The sequence below is a fragment of the Pelophylax lessonae genome (assembly GCF_965119305.1).
Source record: "Pelophylax lessonae genome assembly, chromosome: 1".
Classification (NCBI taxonomy): Eukaryota; Metazoa; Chordata; class Amphibia; order Anura; family Ranidae; genus Pelophylax; species Pelophylax lessonae.
This window is the reverse complement of record NC_138768.1, coordinates 652078896-652099307: the sequence shown is the minus strand read 5'-3', so window position 1 is coordinate 652099307 and position 20412 is coordinate 652078896. Positions and strand designations below refer to the sequence as shown.

Here is a 20412-nt window from a genome sequence, read left to right as displayed (position 1 = left end):
TCTTGGATGTCTCATTCCAGAATCATGGGCATTATTATGGAGTTGGCCCCCTTTTGTGGTGACAAAAGTCTCCACCTTCTGGGAAGGCTTTTTACAAGATTTGTGAAAATCCTGTGGGAATTTGTACTTTTTCAGTCAAAAGAGCATTTGTGAGGTCAGATACTGATGCTGGACGTGAAGACCTGGCTTGCAATTAGCATTTCAGTTCAATTCAGTCTTACTTAAAATTCTGCTAAAACTTTGTATGTTAGTACTGCTTGAACCTTGAAGAAGAGTGTACACTCTGTAGGTTGTCCTGAAAATTTGGATGTTAGTGAAAATAAAAAAATGATCATGTACAGTACTCAGTTGTTTATGTTCTTCTACACCAAACTAGTCGAAGTATGCCAATATGAATCTGGCTTTGTGCACATGGACAAAGCCATGCTGGAACAGAAAAGACACAAAAATAAATAGTAAAAAGGTTACCTGGGTGAGAAAAAAGCGACAAAAAAATTGTAATTGGGCCTATGTAAAAAATATAATTTTATTCATTAAATTGTTAAAAAATTTGGAATAGCAAAAAACATCTTATACAAAAAGCTATCCAAGCTATAGTGAAATCACACATATATACAAACACATGCCAAAATGCACACAAGACAAACAAATATATCAACAACAGATATAATGCGTCCCCGGACGCAAAGTGCCGCAGCACGCACTATTGTACCGTGATAATTATGGGTTAAAACAACCTCTAAAGTGATATGCTAATCTGTAAAGGCACCAACTAGGGTGTGTTGAGCCTTGGGGTGACTAATGGGCTGCCTAAAAAAACTCCTCCTTCATGAACCTCAGTCAAACAAAACGGCCATGTAAGTAACAGAATCACACCAATATATACACTATATTATCCAAAGTATTGGGATGCCTGCATTTACACGTGCATGAAATTTAGTGGCATCCCAGTCTTAGTCCATAGAGTTCAATATTTGTTCACTGGTCCAAATTATTTAGTGGAGAGGGGATTATGGTGTGGGGTTGTTTTTCAGGGGTTGGACTTGGCCCCTTAGTTCCAGTGAAGGGAACTCTTAAGGCGTCAGTATGCCAAGACATTTTGGACAATTTCATGCTCTCAACTTTGTGGGAACAGTTTGGAGTAGGCCCTTCCTGTTCCAACATGATTCCACACAAGTGCATAAAGCAAGGTCCAGGACTGGCCTGGACAAAGTCCTGACCTCAACCCGATAGAACACCTTTGGGATGAATTAGAGAGCAGACTGTGAGCCAGGCCGTCTTGTCAGTGCCTGACCTTACAAATGTGCTTTTGAAAGAATGGTTAAACACTCCCATAGACACACTCCTAAACCTTGTGGTCAAAAGAAAATGACCGCACTCAGGATCTTGATGAAAACATTGAAGTATTTATTCCTCACCACAGGTAAAGTGTGGACAGTACATCACAGGGACATGCAAAAAGGTTAACGCGTTTCACGATACTAGAGATCGCTTTCTCATGTGGTTATGAGTAGGCGATCTCTATACTCATACTTCAATGTTTTCATCAAGATCCTGAGTGCGGTCATTTTCTTTTGACTGTGAAGTTTCTGGATGGCGGATCCGACTCTCACCAGGATATTTTGTCTCACCTGAGCGGCTTTGTCTTTGCCTAAACCTTGTGGACAGCCTTCCCAGAAGAGTTGAAGCTGTTATAGCTGCAAAGGGTGGGCCAACTCAATATTGAACCCTACGGACTAAGACTGGGATGTCATTAAAGTTTATTTATTGTAAAGACAGGCGTCCCAATACTTTAGTAATATAGTGTATGTATATAGTATGTATACAGTATCTTCATCAAAGTCATGTAAGTACTGGATTCAGGTTGATACTTTATAGGTGTGTTACATATACCAATTCCGGAAGAAGTTCATACCAAAGGAGTTAATTGTAAAAAAAGAGGAGCAATTAGATAGTATTAAATTGTCTTGTCTGTAGTAGCACAAGATAGTATGTATTCATTATGCAGTTGCCATTCAAGGGAGCAAGTTAGTTAGTTAGTTGTGATAGTATAGACAGAAGCAGCTGTGTGAAGTTAGCAGCAAAGCATTAGTTCTTGCTAGTAGATACAAGTGAGGCAGCAGTCCAAGAATGACCAAACACGTGTAATTATACTCATATCCGAGGCCTCCACTTTCAGCGGTTCCATCACTGATGAGCTTTGACTCTGTCCCAGTCCTTCAGCTTGAATATAGGCAACATACACTGCCCGGCCAAAAAAAAGTCGCCACCTGGAATAAACTAAGCATGCAGTAATTATCCTATTGGATAGTTACTGCATGTGCCCAAAGAATGAGGTCAGCTGACTACCTGAATATACTGAATGACAAGGTTATTCCATCAATGGATTTTTTTCTTCCCTGATGGCTCGGGCATATTCCAAGATGACAATGCCAGAATTCATTGGGTTCAAATTGTGAAAGAGTGGTTCAGGGAGAATGAGACATCATTTTCACACATGGATTGGCCACCACAGAGTCCAGAACTTAACCCCATTGAGAATCTTTGGGATGTGCTGGAGAGGGCTTTGTGCAATGGTCCGTTCTCTCCCATCATTTGGTGAAAAAGGAATACAACACTGGACGGAAATAAATCTTGTGACATTGCAGAAGCTTATCGAAACAATGCCACAGCAAATGCGTGCCATAATCAAAGCCGAAGGCGGTCCAACCAAATATTAGAGTGTGTGACCTTTTTTTTTTGGTGGTGACTTTTTTGGGCCGGGCAGTGTATAAGGTGCAAGTAATACTTTACCGCACTCCACCAAGCCTCGCTATACTGTCGCAGTCACCGCCGATGTAAGCTGTATAATCCGGTTTGCTTTCGAATAAATCCTGCTATGCATGGAATGACCTGCGCTATACAGACAGGCCATGACCGCTACTGTCCCAGCTCCCTATTCCCATCACCAGGGCATAATGCGGGTGGCGTCACGTGACGCTGATGACGTCAATGCATTTTGCTAAACACATAGCGTAGCTTCATCTGGATGATGGGCGGTTATATCGTCTGTCCCTTATAATAATTTCTCCATCACGGATGTTCTACCCATTATAAGTTGCACAGTGATATTGTCTGTCCCTTATAATAATTTCTCCATCACGGATGTTCTACCCATTATAAGTTATTTAAAGAGACAGTATTTGTTTAACTTGCTTATCTCATTTTGGAGTTCCCTTTTTGGCCAAGCCTAAAATAGGCTATCCTATTGATCTTAATGATTGTCATTGTTCACTCTTGGTTTCAGTTCTCATAGCTGTGATAACTTAATCAATCCTAATATGGTGCATTGATTGATAGCATGGAGTACCTGAATAAGTCTAGATAGGGCAAAATAAAGGAAAACAAAGTCATGCACAAGCAACAAAATAAAGGGGTCTAGGGGGGTAACCAGGGCTGCTGATAAGGCAACACAACCTGTTGTACTGGGCCCAGGCCCCATCAGCTAAACAGGGGGGCCCAGGGCAGCTTTATTGTTAATTTCTGCCTAATTGAATGGATTTTATTAGACCACCCCCTGCTCCTTCTTGCTTACCAGGGATTCAATTTAATTTCCCTGTGCCCCATCAGGTCAACCGAGGGTCCCAGGCAGATAAAGTCAGTGCTGCTGCTCAACTGGGGGGGGGGGTAAAGGCAGGGCTGGGGGGACTCCATTAGGAAGGCTGTATGGGGCCCCATGATTTCTAACAGCAGCCCTGGGGGTAACCAATATTAGGAGCACTTCGTCTTATCCTAGTGTTCTAAGAATACTTGGAGGTTCATTTGTTTGTTAGGTCCTAGAGGTGTCAAAGAACTGAAAGCAGCCTTCTACAAACTGTGCACAAGGTAGTACACATCTGTCCTATATATATTATATGCAGTAGCATTTCCAGTGCTCTTCCCTGGAAACACCTGAACTCAGTAATTTAGGGGGTGTACACATATAGTTGGCAATATAGGCCAGGTGTCCACAAACCTACACCATCTAGTGTGAACTCGAATTTTTTTTTTTTGGCCCAATAGAGGTGCATAAAATTTGTCATAAAAATCACCCAGGTTCTTAGGAAACGTGCTTTTAAACTTCAAATGATTGCAACTTCTCTTTGAGGTTGCTAGAACCGTCACTTAGAGCTGTAAGCACACATTATCCATGCCTATAGCTCTCAGGTGGAGGTACAAACTCCATTAACACAGTGTGACATATTAACAAAAGTGGTATATGTTAAAGTAAAGTTAAATCTGAGAGATTTTTTACACTTTACTGAAAGAAATCTCTTTCAAATTACTTTTATTAGGCAAATACATAAATGCATGATATTGTAGAACATGGGCACACTTTGAAGCTGTCTGTGCATAAGTAGAAGATTGGGATAAATGTACAATTTTTTGCTCATTATGGCTAATCTAATACATATTTTCCTGTCCAATGTCAAAAGTGACAGATATACGCATGTCATCGTGTGTGCATGTGTGTTTGTCTTTTTATTTGTCATAGATACTGTCCTTTGAATTTACTATTACTCCTGCATAGATCTCATGCACATTGGGACTTTAGCCCCTGTGCCCAAAGCCTCGTACACACGATCAGATTATCTTATGAATGTTCGTCTGTTTTTTATTTTCCAACAGTTTTTATTGAGTTTTCAAGGAAAGGGATACAAGCAGATAACCATAGTAAAGAGCAATGTATACAGAGAAAGTACAATAACATATAGTTTATGTATACAAAGAGTCGAGAAAAACGATCCCTTCAGTTTGTAACTTAACAGTAACATTGGCATTGGTCATTTGGCAGGCGTGTTGTTCACTACCCCAGAGACCCCAATAGGGAAAAAAGCTGTGTCCTGAGGGAAATGGAAACACTGCCAGTAAATTCCTAGCAACTTAGACTACATAAAATTATCAATGCCCTATCCTAAAACAAGAAAGGTTGTGATATTTGTTCATCATTAGCCTCTTAGGCCTGAAAGGGTGAGGAGTAACCAGTTGTCGGGCCTGTAAGGCCTACGTGTGGTCTGGATTTAGGTGAAGGACTTGATACAGAAGGGTGGTTGTAATGGTTATGCTGATATTTATTTACTTTGTGTCTGTGTGATCGTGTCTGTTAGTCAGATATGGGAGCCAAGGGCAAGAACAGGAGCATGTATTAATATGAATTTATGAATTAGAGGGGGGTACAGCGTTTAGGACTATAGAGAAGGGAGAAGAGGGAAGAAGAGGAGAAAAAAAGAGGGGTGGGGAGGTGGAGTCATTCTTCCATCTGTTTTTTGTTGCATGCTAGTCTTCTATCGAAAAGTGAAGAGGATACTCTAATAGGAAAATTCTCGTAGGGCAGAATTCAACTTCAGAAGTGGTATAATGTGTTTGTTTTGTATGTATTATTTCATTTAGACGAAAACTGTACTATTTAAACAAAAATCGGACATTGTGTTCACGTACGATAACAATTTTATAGCCTGCACATCAGTTTTTGTCTTCCGAAAATTCGTAATCAGCTGTTGAAAGCATCATACTAACGATCCGAAAATCAGCAGATCATTCGTCTGACCAAATTTTACTTTCCGATTTTCTGTGTACGGGCATTTAGATTCTAGTGCATCATCCAAGCCCCACTGCCAGCAATGTAAAAGTCTATGAAATGCTGGAAAATGCAGCGGCTGGGCATTGTTCTTAGTAGTACTAACCTTTAGGGCTATATGCGCCTAGACTAGGGTTACCACCACATCCCTTTAAACCAGGACACATATCAATTACACAGGTTCTGTGGCTGATTAAGGTGGTAATTAAACTCACTTAGTGCCTTAAGTGCATTATATTAGCCTCAGAACCTGTGTATTTAATGTGTCCTGGATTAAAGGGATGACATGGCAACCCTAGCTCAGGCATCAATGCCCGGAACGCAAAAAAGACGAAAATGCCAGAATCTAAGACATAGGGTATACACTCCCAGTGTGCATGAGGCCTAAGGAATGACAACTATATATCCTAACGTACATCTAAAGGTTCCTGTATAACGGTGTGAACAAGTTAAAAAAATCCAGTTACTATATAATTCAGAAGCCTTATAAAGTAAATCAAAATGTTCCTTTATCTTTCCTGTCTGAGCCAAATCCTTATGCATTTTGGGTCTTGTATTCCCAGACACAGCAGCCCACAGTGACGGGTTTCAGCAGCAGAGACAGTGCTGTCAATCCAGAAAGCAGTGAGAAGGGCTAGGTGGGGTAAGGTGCTGATTGACAAGCTACAGACTTGTGAATCAGCAGTGACTATGGTAATTTTGGCTTCTACTGCCACCATTTTCCATCTCACTTTAATGCAAGCTGGCACAGCCTACATGTGTGTGGCAATTCTGCTCTAAATGCAGCATCATTGCTACTTGTCACAGGAGACTGCTTTAGGTGGCTTTCACCGGCAGGATCAAACAGGTAGTTATATACATTTTCGGGGGGAGTTACGAAAACAGCAAAAAAAACCTTCACAAGTAATTTTTTAGAGTGAATTCTTCAGGTCAAAAAAGGGGGAAAGGCTTTTGGGAAAAATGCTTCTAAATGACAGCAGCATTTAGGCTCTGTTCACATCTAGGCGTTTTTGGACGATTTTCTGCTCTAAGCCTCAAAAACGCCCAACAAGACATATCCCATTCATTTCAATGGCCCCTGTTCACATTTAAGCGTTCTGTTGCCTTACGCAAAACACCCCTCGCTCAAAAAAGAGCTTATTTTTTGGCAGATTAAAGGCCTTTTTATTTTTTTTCTTCATCGGTCCCTTGTAAACCTAGCAACGCCTGCACAAAAACGATGCAAAAGCACCTGTAAAACGCCAGAAAAAACACCTACGCCTAGATGTGAACGTGATAATTCATTTACAAACTGTACTGGTAGATCCAGTGATATAAAGCTGGACAGGGATCCATCCCTACTGGTAGATAATACTTATGCTGTTATGCTGATCATGACATTGTGAACCGAAAAGAATATTCAGTTTTTTTTCTTCTGGGGTAGTCAGAGACAATACTGTAAAGTAAGCTATATGTGGGCCAATATTGACTCCCAGCTGGAGCATTGAGCTATATATATACATATATGATAACTATCTAACATTGCCATGGACATGCATGGCTGAACCTGACAGAATTGTAAGATAGTGCCTTAGGAGGTTGTCTGGGTCATTTGTCACAGTGGGGTGTTTTCTTGGTAAGAAGAGATCATGATATTATTCCAAATTTAATGGAATAGTTACTGGGACGTGGACATTACTGCTCTATATAACGCAGTGTACATGTGCAAATATTTAGCGCATATTAGTGTAAAAAACATCATTTATGAGGCATTGCAAACATGTGTACTGTATAGAAGAATGTATTATGCTTGTTGGCTTTTAAATAATAAAGGTTTGAATTTCATGCTATTCTTGCTGAATTGGCCAAGGTTCAAACCATAGGTTCCCCCTGCGCCTTGACAAAAGTCGTTTTAAATATTGACTGAGTCGGGTGGAAAATTATCAGCTGAACAGTGTCTGCATACTATCAGATGCAGTTACTGTTCAGTTATTCAAGCAATCGCAAGTGCAATAAATTGCAGGTGATCTGTGGATAGGGGAATCAAATGATTGATTTCTTTTGTTTAATTGGTGGGGCTGAATGAGAGCAATCAAGTTGTTTATAGCCAGACTAAGACCCGGTCCACACTAGCGCGACTTGTCAGCCTGAGAAGTCGCGCTCCCTCTCAGTCCATTGACCGCTACAGGACCCGTTCTAATAGGAGCGACACAAGTCGCTCCGACTTAGAAAAAGGGTCCTGTACTACTTCGGGGCGACCTCGGAGCGACTTGCATAGACTTCCATTATGTGAAGTTCATGCAAGTCGCTCTGAAGTCGTGGTGCATGGCAATGCACAAGTCGCCCCCGAAGTAGTACAGAGTCGTGTCGCCTTAGTGTGAACCGACTCTTAAAGTGATTGTAAACTTCAGACATTAAATATGAATAAAGCATATCCTTCTACAGTATAGTGTGTAGTTGTCTCAGTTAAAAGCACTAAATCCTGGTACACATGATCAGAAAAGTATACGAAAAATACCACTTTGGAAGCGTTCATGCAATAATCTGATTGTTAGTACACAGCTTTCAAGAGCCATTTAGGACCGGTTGTACTAAATTATCCAATGGACCAAGCACAACATTTTTCTCGTACAATACCAGATCATATGATTTTCGTTTAATCAGTACACTCATCAGAAAATACGAAACAGTTACAATATAATAAATAACATCACTTCAGAATTTTTATGCTGTCATACGAGAATTTTCAGAACTTTCAATATGAGACTAGCATGCAAAAAAAAAAACAATTATTCGTCTGGTAATCTCATCGTGTGTACGACACTTAAGTACTAATTTCTGTCTGCTGCTTTGGTCCTCTACTCTTTGCATGAGTCGTTTCTGACAATTTTTCCTGACACCAAGAGTGAAAAGGTGACAGGAGAAGGGGACTCCAGCTGATTGACAGCCTTATCTCTGTTCCTGTGAGCTGTGTGAAGGGGGTGTGCCTCTTTCCTCCAATTAGCTCTCAGAGCTCTCCTCATTGAGCTCTGCAAAGTGTAACTTCAGCTCTCTGCCCCATTTTTTCTGAACTCTCAGACAAGCTTATAAATTCAGCACTTTGTACAGATGTAGAAAAGAGAAGACTGCAGATAAAAAGATACATCTCATGTAGGAGGATTTGTTTCATCTCTGTGTATCACGTGAGGATAGTCCCTTCACTGGGTGTATGTAAGGGTTCACAACCACTTTAAGCTGGGTATAAATATAATAAATGCATTCCGGATCAGCAGGGTCTGGCCAAATTTGGATCCATGTACTGTAATGTCTTCAGGACAAGTGTATGCCATAGAACGTTGCGAAAAGCGGATACTTTATTACTGCATTTCTTCAGAGCACATTATTTTTTTACTTTCGTTTTCCTATCAGGCTACATTTTGCACGAACTGTGACCTTTGTGTAAAGGCAGATGTACAACAAATGTGTACACATGCATGAAAGGTATGACTCACACATAGGTAGTAAGTCTGAAAACAAGTAGAGCAAGAGCTGATCTCTAGACTGTGACTTTGACTGTACTAACAAAGAGTGTGCTAAAAATCGAATTAAAGAGCCCTTATACAAATAGGCTGGAACATGTGATTGTTCTATTACAACTAATAACAAAAGCAAAGGTGGATTTCTGAAGATAGTGGTTGGAAACATGCAAATCATTCTTGTATGTATTTTTTAAAATTATCTGAAGAACTAGGCATTCTGCCCATGAGGCTAATTGAGGCAGCACTCATGGAGCATGGAGTACATTGGGGGGAAGCACTCATGGAGCATGGAGCACATTGGGGGGCAGCACTCATGGAGCACATTGGGGGGGCAGCACTCATGGAGCATGGAGCACATTGGGGGGGCAGCACTCATGGAGCATGGAGCACACTGGGGGCAGCACTCATGGAGCATGGAGCACATTGGGGGGGAGCACTCATGGAGCATGGAGCACATTGAGGGGCAGCACTCATGGAGCATGGAGCACATTGAGGGGCAGCACTCATGGAGCATGGAGCACATTGAGGGGCAGCACTTATAGAGCATGGAGCACATTGGGGGGGCAGCACTCATGGAGCATGGAGCACACTGGGGGCAGCACTCATGGAGCATGGAGCACATTGGGGGCAGCACTCATGGAGCACATTGAGGGGCAGCACTCATGGAGCATGGAGCACATTGAGGAGCAGCACTTATAGAGCATGGAGCACATTGGGGGGCAGCACTCATGGAGCACATTGGGGGCAGCACTCATGGAGCATGGAAAACATTGGGGGGCAGCACTCATGGAGCACATTGGGGGGCAGCACTCATGAAGCACAGTAAAGCTGGCCATAGATAGTTTGAATCGTGGCTGGTCCCTACTGAACCGGCTGAGATTCTAACCATCTATGGGCAGGCTGAATGTACCCAAGTCGATCCATCAATCAACTTGGGTACAACCAGCATGTTGGATTTTTGTCATGCGAATATTGCTAATGGCTATAGGCCTTTGCAATAATGAATGTATTCTCCCGGCTGGGATGGCTTACCGTATCCCCTCCCCAATGGGAGAACACAATAGTTCTCCGGGAGGGATTCCTCCATCAACACTGACTGTGTTGATGGGGGAACTGAGCGATTTTTTTTCCCTTCCACCTATGGTAGAAGGAAATAAAATTGATTCATCTATGGCCTGTTTAAGAGGGGGCAGCTCTGAGACTGTGGCAGGGGGTGGATGCCCCACATGGCCATATCGGGTGGAATCTGGCCCTGCCAAAAAAAATTTAACTATGCCCCATATCGGTTTAAGCATTGGCTTCCATAACCAAACTTCCAGACCATGCAGGGGATAAATAGTTATCCCTATCCAAGCAGGGGCAATCATTTTATGTTTACCTTTTTCATTTTATTTGTTTGATATATGAAACAGTTACAAGGACTCCTGCACTCATAATACATTATAAATTGGGTGTAGAAGGACCCAGTCTTACAAAAAATTAGCTCACATATGGACATTTTTATCAGTCGCTTTGGTTCTTTGTCAAGATGGAAATGTAGCAGGGGTTTTTAGGAATATGTGCCATGATTGAATATCAGTTCAACAAAGAAAACACTGGAAAAAATTCAAGGTTTATGTAAACTGCCTGGGCCAGATTCCATCAAACTCTTCTACCACTGCCTGCTGTTGACTGCTGGAATTCTGACAGCAGGACCACTGGGTGCATACCATCACCAGAGTTTGACCTTATCCTTACAATAATTGCAGGTGTAAGCAAACAGTGATACTATCCCTGCTCACATTGCAGTGGTGCTGCTTTATACTTACAGTTAGGTCCACATATATTTGGACATGGGCACTCTTTTTATACTTTTGGCTCTGTATGCCACCAGAATAAAATAAAAACGAAAGAATCCAAATGAATTTGAAGTGCAAACTTTCAGCTTTAATTCAAGTGGTTGAACACAAATATCAAGTATACATTTTAGGAACTGCGACCATTTTTATGCAGTCCCCCCATTTTTAGGGGCTCAAATGTAATTGGACAAATAAATGTAAATATAAATAAAATGTTCATTTTTAATATTTTGTTGAGAATCCTTTACTGGCAATGACTGCCTTAGAGCCGGTTCACACTGAGGCGATCCGACTTCGGGGGGGGCGACCTGTGAAGTTGCGTGCACCGCTGTGCACCGCGACTTTGGCGCGACTTGCAGGGACTTCACATAATGGAAATCTATGCAAGTCGCTCCCAGGTCGCCCCAAAGTAGTACAGGACCCTTTTTCTAAGTCGGAGCGACTTGTGTCGCTCCTATTAGAACGGGTCCTATACTACTCAATGGACCGCGACCGACCGCGACTTGTCAGGCTGACAAGTCGCACTAGTCTGAATGGGCTCTGAAGTCTGGAACCCATGGACATTACCAAAGACTGGGTTTCCTCCTTTCTGATGCTTTGCCAGGCTCTAACTGCAGCTGTCTTCAGTTATTCTTTGTTTTTGGGTCTTTCTGCCTTTAGTTTTGCCTTCAGCAAGTGAAATGCATGCTCAATTGGGTTGAGATCAAGTGATTGTCTCGGCCATGTCAGAATATTCCACTTCTTTTTCTTCAAAAGCTCCTGGGTTGCTTTTGCAGTGTGTTTTTGATCATTGTCCATCGGCACTGTGAAGCGCCGTACAATCAACTTTGCTGCATTTGGCTGAATCTGGGCTGACATTATATCTCTAAACACTGCAGAATTCATCCGGCTGCTTCTGCCTTCTGTCACATCTTCAATAAACACCAATGACGCAGTGCCACTGGAAACCATGCATGCCCATGCCATCACACTGCCTCCACCATGTTTTACAGATGACATTGTGTGCTTTGGATTATGAGCTGTTCCAAGCCTTCTCCACAGTTTTATTCTTCCCATCATTCTGGTACAGAATGCTTTTCCAGAACTGGCCTGGCTTTTTTAGATGTTTATCGGCAAAGTCTAATCTGGCTTTTATATTCTTCAGGCTTGTGAATATTTTGCACCTTGTGGTGAACTCTCTGTATTTGCTCTTGTGAAGTCTTCTCTTGATTGTAGACTTTGACAATGATTCGTCCACCTTCTGGAGAGTGTCCTTCACTTGTCTGGATGTTGTGTGTAGGTTTTTCTTTATGATAGAGAGGATCCTGCGATCATCCACCACTGTTGTCTTCCGTGGACATCCAGGTCTTTTGATGTTGCTGAGCTCACCAGTGTGTTTTTCTTTCCTTAGAACTGTTTATTTGGCCAATCCTAATGTTGCTGCTCTCTCTCTCTGATGGATTGGTTTAGTTTTTGAAGACTTACAATGTACTGTTTTACTTACATGGACACCTCTTTTGAACGCAATAGCTTCCAAATGCAAATACCACACTTAGGGCTCTTTCACACAGTCCGCCTCCATAGGTGGATCCGTACTGCTTAGTAGGGGATTGTAAACACAGATCCCCGCTGAGCAGGAATGTGACATCTCCCTCTACGCTCTTTGTGCGGAGAGGGAGATGTCAGAGCCCCATGCATCTTTATGGGGGAATCGGATGAGAGCGGACCGCTGATCCCATCCGATCCGATCCCCTGGACGGATGGAAAATAGGGTTTCCATCTGTCCGGATTTCACAGACAGGATCGGATGCGGATGGCAGCAGGTGTCAGCGAAGGTGTCTCCGCTGACATCCGCTGCCCCATAGGGATGCATGGGGGATCTGATCAGATCCGACTAAAAAACTGACAGGCAGATCTGATCGGATCGCTTGTGTGAAAGGGGCCTAATGGGCCATACACTCTATACAATTGTCTTTAGATTTTTTCTTTTAGATTTACCAAAACCATATAATAGGAGGTCAAATCGAAACACTTTCAATTTGTATGCAATCAGTCATGCCCCTGCACTACATAGTTGAAAATCTAAAGGAAATCTAACAACAAAAGTTGTATAGTGTGTATCCAGCTTAAAGCCCCATACACACGATCAGATTATCGAATGATCTGTCGTCTTTTTTTTTTGTGGCATGCTAGTCTGATGTGGAAAGTGAAGAGGTTTTTTTCATACAAATTTTCCCGTACAACAGAATTCTACTTCAGAAGTGATGTCATGTGCTGGATTGTTTTGTATGTCTTCTTTCGTCTCTGAGCATGTCTAGTCTTGCTCTTAAGATTTTTTTCTGTCGAAATCTGTACTAATGAGAGGAAAATCGGACGTTGTATTACAGACAACAAAAATTTTATAGCCTGCACATCAGGATTTTGTCAGCCGAAAAGTCGGAGTCGACTGTCGAAAGCACCATACTAGCAATCCGAAAATCGGCAGATCGGTCGTCGGACTAATTTTCCCTACAGATTTTCTTATCGTGTGTACGGGCCTTTAAGAGCTGTACTTCCTAAACCCTTCCTTCAATTTGGATTTTTGGGCAATGTCGCAGTCCCACTAAAAATTGCTGATTGCCGCCATTACTAGTAAAAAAAAAAGAAATGAATAAAAACTACATAAATCTTTCCCCTAGTTTGTAGACGCGATAACTTTTGCGCAAACCAATCAGTATACACTTATTGGGATTTTTTTTACCAAAGATATGTAGCTGGATACATATTAGCCTAAAATGATGACAAAATTCGATTTTTAAATTTTTTTGGGGAATCTTTTATAGCAGAAAGTAAAAAATATAATTTTTTCTCTTTTTTTTAGAATTGTCGCTCTTTTTTTTGTTTATATCACAAAAAATAAAAATCACACAGGTGATCAAATACCACCAAAAGAAAGCTCTATTTGTGGGAAAAACACTTTATTTGGGTACAGCGTTGCACAACCGCGCAATTGTCAGGTAAAGTAACGCAGTGCTGTATCGCAAAAAAAGGCCTGGTCATTAAGGGGTAAAAGCCTCCAGTCCTTAAAGCGGTTGTAAACCCGAAAACAAAAAAAAAAAACCTGCAAGACAAAGGCATAATGAGCTAGTATGCATCGCATACTAGCTCATTATGTATTACTTACCTTAGAACGAAGCCCCGACACGGACCCCTGGACATCGCTGCAGGCGCTGCCATGATCCCTCGGCGTCTCTTCCGGGTTCGGCAGCTCCGGCGTTGTAATTGGCCGGAGCCGCGATGACGTCACTCGTGCGCATGCGCGCGGGAGTGATTTTCCGGCAAGCTCCCGGCAAGGAAAACTGAAGGTCCCCCCGGACCTTCAGAGCGCATTCGCCACTCGCGTGAGTGGCTGCATGTGCGACGAGCCAGAACCGCAGGGGCGACACGTGAGGTGCACGGTGGGCCGATGATAGACACCAATAATACAGTTCATCGGTTTACTCACGGTTAGCAGAAAGCCTCCCTGGGCTGGTCGCACAGTGAAGAGGAAGACAGCACGAAATCCTCCGGGGCACGCTCTGTGATAGGGAAACGCCAGCCAAGATGGTGGTTGAGGTGCCCGTGATGACAGGGGTGTTTAGAGTGCTTGTGGTGGCTGGGTCCCTTGATGGTATTTGTCGTGACGCCAGTACCGTTAATGGTGGTACAACCAGTTGTAATAGCAATAGTGAAGAATGAGGTAGACAGTGGTAGGATACAACTCACAACTTTTACTGTGACTGGTTTTGATTGCAGTACAAACATCCAGATAGAATACAGTCTCTGGGTAAATAGAGGAATTTTGCTTATCCACTGTTAATAGGTTTTAGTAATGCTGGACTCAGGCTGTGGTTCAGTATAATGCTCACTTGTTTCTGATCCCTTTAGAATCCAGGGAAATTTGGTGAGGTTGCCAGTGGCTAAGGAATCCTTCACCTTTATTCTCAAAGGTCTGTTGCTGCCGTTTGGTGGCTTTTACCCTTTGATTTTAGCAGTTCCAATTTGTCCCTTCTTAGGACTGACCTTCACTAACCTTCTACATGGAGCTTCTCTCTGTACACTCACTTCCTGAACTGAACACTGACCACAGATAAACCTGAGCTGGGATAGATATCCCAAAGTGGTGCTATCCCCATCTTGTGGTGGGAAGTATGAAGCACACTTGACCAGCCTATGAACAGGGATTAACAAATGTCAAATGCAAAATGACATGCAATACAGCGATGACAAAGAAATAATACATTTGCAGTTCCCACGTGTCCTGAGTGGGACGCTGCATACCCCCATGGTAAAACGTGTGTCGACCTCGACACACTTTTGACTCAAAGTTGTGTCTTCCTGTAAGATATAAGAGAAAGGGAAAAGCATGCATGCATAGGAAATAACAATATAACCCCATTCTTGTACTTCTTGTATCTGCAAGTAAAATGGGTTAGGCAAACATATCTCAGGCAACAACGAAATGTGTCAAAAAGGGGTGTAGTTTTTCCTCTGAAGACTGGTGATGTATGGCAAAACCAGAATAGTCCATGATGAGATGGAAAAAGGAAAACAAAACAAAAATAACATCTCAGGAGGCTCACAGGGTATGAGTCCGTTCCCTGGGCACAGGAAAATGTCAACAGACGAATATCACGGAGGCTCAGGTACGTGAAAGTCTATCTCCGGGTGCAGGCTTGAACGTTGCAAAACAGTAGGTAAGTAGTCCTTTTAAAAAGTCCTTTAAAGGAAGTGAACATGACATCACAAGTAAGTCTTCTTCTCACTTTGGAACTTCAGACGATGTAAGGATGCATTTAACGATGAGATGGCAGGGCTGGTAGTTGTCTTCTTGGCTGCTGGTGCAGGAAATCCTTAAAACGGACAGGTGGTTGTCCTCTTGTAGTCCTTTCAGATCTTCGTAGCGGCTGAGTTTCTACAGGCCTTGTTTCAAGGGAACTTGGTGTCTCTTGAGCTGTAGTAGACACTTCTTGAGATAGCTCCTCTGGTTGAAGTGCGTTTGTATTGGTCTTGGCAGGCACTAAGATATTGAGCCATGGTGTAAGGAACCATTGTAAAGGATCAGAGTCTAATAATGCTTTTCCAAAAGACTGTAATGGATTCTCTGAATCAGATGATTTTGTAGGCTCTGGTTCTATGGATTGTGTTTCCTCTTGGACAGCTTCTTCTTGAAGAGTTTCTTCTTGAGTACTTTCCTTGAGACATAACTTAAGGCGATTGCGATGTACTACACGTGATTTGTTTTCTTTAGTGATCTCATAAGTATGAGTCTCTGGATTGAGAATAGCTGTAATGGTGTAAGGTTCTCTCTCCCATTTGCTATCTAACTTGCTGGTGCGATGGTCGTTTTTTAACCATACATGGTCACCAATTTTGAGAGGTTCTGCTTTGGCAGATTGGTTATAATCTCTTTGTTGCTTTTCATGAGCATGTTCCATGCGATGTTGAACAATTTCTTGTGCATCAATTAGACGTCTTTGGTGTTCACTCACCCAATCAGTCTTTGGTAGAGGGTTGATTGCATCAGGCACTTGTACGCCCAAAGTATGGTCAGCAGGTAGTTTACCTTGTCGGCCAAACATGAGATAGTAAGGTGTATATCCAGTAGAACAGTGAATGGTGTTATTGTAGGTGTACATCAATTGAGGCAATAGAGTAGGCCAATCACTTCTTGTAGCAGGTGGTACTGCTCTTAACATCTCAATTAAAGTTTGGTTCATTTTCTCGCAAAGTCCATTCCCTTGGGGGTGGTAGGCTGTGGTCCTGATTTTCTGGCAATTGTGAAGTGTACACAGTTCTTTGAAGAGTTGCGACTCAAAGGCAGATCCCTGATCTGTAAGGATTCTTTCTGGGCATCCATATGGCAAAAGGAAATGTTTCCAGAAGGCATCTGCAGTTGTTTTAGCGGTCAAGTCCTTGACAGGTACGGCTACAACAAATTTGGTATAATGATCAATGATGGTCATGGCGTATGTGTAACCTGAGCGACTTGGTTCCAGCTTCACATGGTCAATTGCAACTATTTCTAGCGGTGTTTGGCTTACAATGGGATGTAAGGGTGCTTTTTGGTCATGTTTTTCATTTCTTCCAACAGCACAGGTGGAACATTCTCGACACCACTTTTCAATGTCTCCTCTCATCCCAATCCAATAGAATCTCCTACGGATGGTGGCTTCTGTCTTCTGCACGCCAAAGTGTCCCGATTGGTCATGATACATTTCAAGAATGATTCTTGCATCTCGGCGTGGTATTAAGATTTGGTATAGACGATCCCAGGTAATTGGGTCTAAAGTTCTTCTTAATAGTAGGCCCTTCTGTAGGAAGAGATGTTTTCTGTGTCTCCAAAGTTTTGACAATTCTGGATCAGCATTTCTTCTGCGAATTCTTTCAGGTGTTCTTCCGCTGGTGAAGAAATCTTGCAGTTCTCCCAAAACTCTGCTTTCATTTTGCAGCTTGATCCACCTTTCTTTGTCCACTTGTTGTTGTAGGTTAAGAACTTTTCTTCCTTTGATGGTGATAATGTCTTGTTGGGCAAAATTTTTGTAAAAAGCTGGCATTTCTACCTCTTCCCAAACATCTTCCTGTGTAGTAGGGTCTTCTTGGGTAGGCAGACGAGATAATGCATCCGCATTTTCATTTGCTTTTCCTGTTCTGTATTTTATGGTGAAATCGTAGTTAGCTAGGCGTGAGGCCCATCTTTGTTCCAATGCTCCCAACTTAGCGGTATTAAGATGTGCTAGCGGGTTGTTATCTGTGAAGGCCACAAATGGTGTTGCGGCAAGGTAATCTTTAAATTTTTCTGTAACAGCCCACACGAGTGCGAGGAATTCCAATTTGAAGGAACTATAGTTTTGGTCATTTCTTTCAGTACCTCTAAGAGATCTACTAGCGTAGGAAATAACTCTTTCTTTACCTTCTTGTACTTGCGACAGGACAGCTCCCAGACCTTTCTTACTAGCATCTGTGTAAAGATGAAATGGCTGCTGGTAATCTGGATAGCCTAGGATTGGTGGTTCTGTCAACTTCTTCTTCAGGAGCTGGAAGGCAATTTCTCTTTCTGTGTTCCATTCAACTGGTATTGGAGACTTTTGGTACCTCTTAGGATGTCCTCTCAGAAGTTCTAATATTGGCCCTGCAATTTGTGCAAAATGAGGAATAAAGCGTCTGTAGTATCCTGCGAAACTGAGAAAACTCCTCACTTCTTTCACTGTAGTAGGAGTAGGCCAATTTCGGACTGCGGCTATCTTCTCTGGATCCGGTTTAACACCTTCAGAGCTTACAATATGCCCTAAGTATTTGACTTCTGACTTCAGTAGATAGCACTTAGATGGTTTGACTTTGAGTCCATGTTTAATGAGGACTTGAAAAACTTCGGCCAAATGTTTCAAGTGATCTTCATAAGATTTGGAGTAGATGATGACATCGTCTAAGTACAACAGGACGGTTTCAAAATTTTTGTGTCCTAAACAACGCTCCATTAATCTTTGAAAAGTTCCGGGTGCATTGCAAAGTCCAAAAGGCATGCAGTTGAACTCAAATAGGCCCATAGGGGTGGTAAATGCAGTCTTCTCACGATCTTCAGGTGCCATTGGTACTTGCCAGTATCCACTGGTTAAATCAAGGGTAGAGAAGTAGGCTGAAGATCCTAAAGCTGTCAAAGATTCCTCTATGCATGGTAAAGGGTAAGCATCCTTGTGGGTGATTTGGTTAATTTTTCTGTAATCCACACAGAATCTGATGTTACCATCCTTTTTACGGACAAGGACTAGAGGTGCAGCCCATGGACTATGGCTGTCTCTAATGACATTGGAGTCCTTCATCTCTTGGATCATTTGCTTTACGGATTGGTACATAGTTGGTGGTATAGGCCGATATCTTTCCTTTATCGGTGGGTGTGAACCTGTAGGGATGGAGTGCTTGATGATATCCACTTCTCCATAGTCTGTGGAATGCTTACTGAAGGCATGGTGAAGCTCCTTCACAATTTTTAGTACTCCCTCAATTTGGTTTGCTGGTGTGGAAGCATCTCCCACATGAAGTTCTTTCCACCAGGATGTGTTTACATTTTGGTCCTGTGGGTTCTGTCTCTTGGTAATTTCTTCTGTGGTAGCTGTAGCCACACTGATGACATCTTGAAAAGTGACTTGGATTAGCTGTGCGATAGGACGGTGTTTGGTTAGTGTTACACTGCTATCACTCAAGTTTAGGAGTCGTATAGGCACTTTACCTTCAGAGACGGTTACTAGGCTCCTTGCAGCTCTAACTAGAGGATAGTCTTCCAAAACAACAGGCTCTACCAGGGCTTGGTAGTCTTGACCTTGAATTCCGACTACAGCTCGGCACCACAAGAGAGTTTCGGTGTTGGGTTTGAGGATCACAGGTTGCTTATCTCGGATGCGGGCACAGCAAATTTCTCCTTTTTCGTTGGTGAATCTCTGTTGCGCATTTAGTACACGGATGGTTTGTTGGATCACCTTCTTAGAATCAGGAGAGGCAGTAGGCACTGACTGGTGCAAGGCTTCTAGCATCTCAACATAACAGTTCCTGAGGACATTCATTCCTAGGACGATTGGAGGGTTAGGGTTATTGTCTCTGACTCGTACCACAATAAGGCTTTGTCGATGTAGTGTAGTTCCTCCTACTTGAATGGTAGGTTCCCAATAACCATGGACTGGTATGGGTTTGCCGTTACTGGCTATGAGACTCAGCCAGGATTCTGGAGGCTGGGTAAGCTGATTTTGATCCCAGTATTTTTCAAAGGCTGCTTGTTGGATAGTGGTGACTTGGGATCCGGTGTCAACTAGGGCAACAAAAGGAACTCCATTTATTTGAAGTGCCACTTCAGGACGGGATCCTACGTATCTTGGCATCCAGTGGGGATCTTCTGGACCTATTGGTTTACCTCCCGAGGGGTGGTCCTTGGCCTCGGGGGTTTCCCTGTTTAACTGCCAGCAGGTTGCTTCTGTATGGCCTGGCTTGTGACAGTATGTGCAGATAGGCCGCTTAGGGGTACTAGTGCGGTCAGGGGGGCGTCCGCCAGAATTTCTGGAATAAGTCTCTCCATAATTAGAGGGGAAGAGTCTTCTGGACACAGGTTTCTCATCCTCTAGCATTAATGGTTTCTCCCATTGTTCCAACTTTTGGTGGACTTTCTCCAGACTTTTAGTCAGGAAATGGACTTGCTCAGTCAAGGCGGCAACTGCATCAGGAACTGGAGCTTGGGTTGCCTGACTGACTATAGGTAAAGACTTTGCAGGGGTAACCAGCTGTGATACAGGCACTTCAACAGATCTAACAGGTTCTGTTGGTGTGCTTTTTCCCAGTATGCTGATAGCTAATTCTTTGAAATCTAAGAAGGTAGCTCCTGGATGTTGGGCGGCTAGCATTCTTAGTTGGCTCTTTAGATTGTCTGTATGGACGCCTTCAATAAATTGTTCTTTCAGGGTTTTGTCCTGATTCTCTGCCTCACGGGGGTCCACTTGGA

The 20412-nt window shown here is 42.7% G+C and overlaps 1 protein-coding gene across 1 annotated transcript in view; it reads left to right on the top strand.

Annotated features, from left to right (window-relative positions):
* Positions 1-20412, top strand: part of MAML3 (mastermind like transcriptional coactivator 3) — a 521970-nt gene that overhangs the window by 97164 nt on the left and 404394 nt on the right. The gene's annotated exons all lie outside the window — the stretch shown is intronic.